We start from the raw sequence: 5,449 nt of genomic DNA, 5'->3' as shown, positions 1-5,449 counted from the left end.
CGGGGATTCGAACCAGCGAGTCGAGCGCCCCATCCTATTGGATAATCGTTTTTATACTAATACGTTGATTCCTATTGACTGGGCTATTCCAGTTGTAAATAATATCCGACAGATCACTAAACTCTTCTTCCTACAACAACGCCCCCTCAGTGGTACAGCGGTAAGTTTCCGGACTTACAACGCTCGAAACCGGGTTTCGATACCCGTGGTGGGCAAAGCACAGATAGCCCATTGTCTAGCTTTGTGCTTAACTACAACCAAATCGTACAACCCCTCACACCCAGTGGCACAGCGATAAGTCTGAAGGCTTATAACGTAAAAATCGAGTTTCCATAGCTGTGGTGAGCACAGCACAGATAGTCCATTGTGTAGCTTTGTTCCTAACTAAGAACAAACAAATCTTCCTACAACGTTAATTCCGATTGACTATCTAAAGAGATGAATGTTTTATTAAAAGCCAAGTATAAAAACACCATATACATATATTATACAGTGCACGTATGTAATAAACCTGATTTGTTTTGATTTTTTTTTGTTTGTTTTTAGCCGCTGCACAGCGGCTAATAAAATGCCTCTGAGTTTATTTTTAAGTACAAACTTTCAGATCATAGCGCCATCTCTTGACCGATTTTCGATCTAATTACAGCCGCAGCTATTGAGGATTCCCTCTTGGTTTTGTTTTTGGTTTATCATTGTCCATAGTTAGTTATGAAAGTTGAAATTTCCCGAAAACGGTATAACGCACTCACAAGTTTTGAATCGAATGATAGATTGGGCTTAATATTTAAATATTTAGTATTTTACACGGTTTACATACTGAATAATTCTGAAGACTAAATTAGTGGTATCAATTCTGCTCACTCTTCAAATATAGATACTGTGGTGAGTAAAAACACCATTCCTATAGATAAGCGTATTAAGTATATATTTATAGTATTAACTCACTAACTTAATTACACCTGCCTATCCCTACAACCACAGTTTCCTAAATTCGGACACTTCTCCTGACCAAAGAGAGGGCGTAACCCTCTGCTGGTCTGCCAGTTTCCTAATTGGGACACTTCTCCTGACCGAAAGAGAGGACGTACCCCTCTGCTGGTCTGCCAGTTTCCTAAATTTGGACATTTCTCCTGACCGAAGAGAGGGTGTAACCCCCTGCTGGTCTGCCAGTTTCCTAAATTTTGGACATTTCTTCTGACCGAAGAGAGGACGTACCCCTCTGCTGGTCTGCCAGTTTCCTAAATTTGGACATTTCTCCTGACCGAAGAGAGGGCGTAACCCCTGCTGGTCTGCCAGTTTTCTACATTTGGACATTTATCTTGGCCGAAGAGAGGACGCAAACCTTTGTTTACCGACCAGTTTCCTTACTGGGTTTGGAATGGTATGACACTGAAAAACAACAACAACAACAAATGAAATAATATACAATAACTGTAATCAACTAGTAACTTTGTCACAGGTATTAATACATTTTTGATTTGTTTTTCTGACAAGTTTGATGAGCCCATTAATAAAATATACAACTGTCTTCTACCTTTAGCAGTTCTTATACCAAAGTGTAAAAGTGCTTCGTTTAAGGACTTTTCAATAAACACTGTATAGAGAAACACAGTTTTAATTACATTCATTAGGTACTATTACAAAAATACTTTGCAACAAAACTAGAGTTAATTTGTTCTTGTTCCCTCAAAATAAACCGATATGTTTTGGGTGTATAGTTTGTGATATTTCAACCAGACGTGGGCTATAAGACATATCAACTAACTTAGATCATCATATCTGTTTTTCCAGGTTAAAGTGCGTCGGAATGCCCAGCTTCTAGTTTAGTACATTGAAACTGCACGTTGCATCATTTTATTTTATATGGCCCGGCATGGCCAGGTGGTTAGGGCGCTCGACTCGCAATCTGAGGGTCGCGGGTTCGAATCCCCACCACACCAAAAACATGCTAGCCCTTTGAGCCGTGGGGGCATTATAATGTGACGGTCAATCCCACTATTCCTTGGTAAAAGAGTAGCCCAAGAGTTGGCGGTGGGTGGTGATGACTAGCTGGCTTTCCTCTAGTCTTACACTGCTAAATTAGGGACGGCTAGCGCAGATAGCCCTCGTGTAGCTTTGCGCGAAATTCAAAAACAAACAAACAATTATCATCATGATTATTCACTCTCGTGTATAATGTAAAATACACTATGAAAAGGAAGGCGGAGAAGACGATATATCACAATTCTCTAACTAGGATCAGCAAACGATCATTTAAAGCGTTGAGAATTCAGAAGTAGAGACTTATAATTCAAGTACATTAAGAGATATTTTATTGGTTCAAAAAGCCTGTTCTTTTGCTTAGGCAGGCTTAAAGCACAATGCATATTCTCCTGCATAAAGTAAAATTTAGCGGCCACTCTCTTACAAAACATTTATACAAAGAATGCGTGAAATTCGAATACAATTTTTGAAAAAATTACAAATGTGTGAACATTTTTAAGAAGCCAAATAATGGGCGGGTATTCATATGCATACATTCTACAACAAATTACATCAAATTTTTTACAGAATTTACTTTCTTTAAATAGTTAGAAAAGAAATTTACCCTTTACATTTGTACGTGTTCGATAGAGTGTACTAGCAAGAATTTCAATACAATTTCGAAATGAACCTCTAGTCTGAAACTGAAATTTCCAACCTAAACGGCAATTTATGTGCAAGTGGTCAAAAAGGTCAGGTCACAAACCCCTTAGGATTCAAGTATAGCCGTCACTAATTTTGAACTACTGATCAGAGAAATGGCAGCCTGCAGCACAAGGACTTTGTCCGACTTTTTGAATCGAATAACGGGGTTGGTTATCTCTTTTAGCGTGCAAACAACTGAAGGTGCGAAGGGTGTTCAGCATAATCAAGTCTCGAACCCCAGACCCTTCGATATACAACTTGTTGGCCCTAATCTGTTATATTAATGGCATAGATTGTAGCTAACACTAATCCTTGTTCCATTCTTCTTGTGTAATAACTCACATTTTTTTGTCATCTTAACAGCTATTAAATGCTTACTTCATTACTTTTTTTTTACTTGTTGTAACTACATATTATTTTAGTCCGCCATGTTAGGGTTAAAAGTGATACGGTAATATGAGTGTAGCACTTTCTTTGTGTCAAAAAGTGAAGATAAAACACGTATCATACGATATATAACTTATATAGAATATTTCAATTTGTAGTACGACAATTACTACGTCTCTACAATAAGCATTATAACACAACAGGTAATAATTAGTACCTGCGGACTTTCCTCGAAATAATCATGGAAGACAGAAAAAAGAGATTTCATGAAGAGTTTGATAATCACACAAATACAGAGTGTAAGTACAGCACGTTGTAACTATATTGTAAGTACAGCACGTTGTAACTATATTGTAAGTACAGCACGTTGTAACTATATTGTAAGTACAGGACGTTGTAACTATAGTGTAAGCACAGGACGTTGTAACTATATTGTAAGTACAGGACGTTGTAACTATAGTGTAATTAAAGGACGTTGTAACTATAGTGTAAGTACAGCACGTTGTAACTATATTGTAAGTACAGGACGTTGTAACTATAGTGTAAGTACAGGACGTTATAACTATAGTGTAATTAAAGGACGTTGTAACTATTGTGTAAGTAAAGGACGTTGTAAGTATAGTGTAAGTAAAGGACGTTGTAACTATATTGCAAGTACAGGACGTTGTAACTATATTGTAAGTACAGGACGTAGTAACTATAGTGTAAGTACAGGACGTAGTAACTATAGTGTAAGCACAGAACGTTGTAACTATATTGTAAGTACAGGGCGTAGTAACTATAGTGTAAGCACAGAACGTTGTAACTATAGTGTAAGCACAGGACATTGTAACTATGGTGTAAGTAAAGGACGTTGTAACTATAGTGTAATTAAAGGACGTTGTAACTATAGTGTAATTAAAGGACGTTGTAACTATAGTGTAAGTACAGGGCGTTGTAACTATATTGCAAATACAGGACGTTGTAACTATAGTGTAAGCACAAGACGTTGTAACTATAGTGTAAGTAAAGAACGTTGTAACTATAGTGTAAATACAGGACGTTGTAACTATACTGTAAGTACAGGAAGTTGTTTCTATAGTGTAAGCACAGGACGTTGTAACTATAGTGTAAGTAAAAGACGTTGTAACTATAGTGTAAGTACAGGATGTTGTTACTATAGTGTAAGCACAGGACGTTGTAACTATACTGTAAGTACAGGAAGCTGGAACTGTAGTGTAAGCACAAGACGTTGTAAGTAAACTGTAAGTACAGGAAGTTGTTACTATAGTGTAAGCACAGGACGTTGTAACTATACAAATGAATTTCGAACGTAGTTAAATTTCTATCATCTTAGTCTGAAATAATCAATCATTTGTCACCTCAATATTTCCTTTAGCGCCAACCCTGTGTAGTAACTTTTGTTCCATCATGAATATCATTTCACTTACAGATATTAATGTTAATACTAACAACGTCCGACTAGCAGTAGTCCTTAATCAAAGCAATTTATTACCGATAAACATCACGAGCTCAGCTAATAGTAAAACAAGCGGGTTTTCTGAAATATTATAGAATACTTTATTGCGACGTCAATGTGTATATGTATAATATAAAAAGCAAATATACTGAATTTCTTTCCTGGCCATAAGAATCGCAACTCAGTGTCTATATAACTATAACGTCTATATAACGGTGTCATCATTTATACATATATATGTATGCAGTTACAAACACACAGATAAAGATATAAATACGTGTGTGTACAAATCGTGTAATATGGAGTTCTTAAACTTATAGTATAAATAAGTGTGGTTCGCATTTATATATTTACCTGTGTTTTTGTAACTGCATACAGCAATCTGGTGACTAGAGTAATATGGATTTCTTAAACTTGTAGTATAAATAAGTGTGGTCAGTCACCAGATTGCTGTATGCAGTTACAAACACACAGGTAAATATATAAATGCGTGTGTATACAAATCGTGCAATATGGAGTTCTTAAACTTGTAGTATAAATAAGTGTGGTCAGTCACCAGATTGATGTATGCAGTTACAAACACACAGGTAAATATATAAATGCGTGTGTGTACAAATCGTATAATATGGAGTTCTTAAACTTATAGTATAAATAAGTGTGGTCAGTCACCAGATTGCTGTATGCAGTTACAAAAACACAGGTAAATATATAAATGCGTGTGTGTACAAATCGTATAATATGGAGTTCTTAAACTTATAGTATAAATAAGTGTGGTCAGTCACCAGATTGCTGTATGCAGTTACAAAAACACAGGTAAATATATAAATGCGTGTGTGTACAAATCGTGTAATATGCAGTTCTTAAACTTATAGTATAAATAAGTGTGGTCAGTCACCAGATTGCTGTATGCAGTTACAAAAACACAGGTAAATATAT

Source organism: Limulus polyphemus, unplaced genomic scaffold (genome assembly GCF_000517525.1).
Source record: "Limulus polyphemus unplaced genomic scaffold, Limulus_polyphemus-2.1.2 Scaffold1138, whole genome shotgun sequence".
Taxonomy (NCBI): domain Eukaryota; kingdom Metazoa; phylum Arthropoda; class Merostomata; order Xiphosura; family Limulidae; genus Limulus; species Limulus polyphemus.
This window is presented reverse-complemented; position numbering follows the sequence as displayed.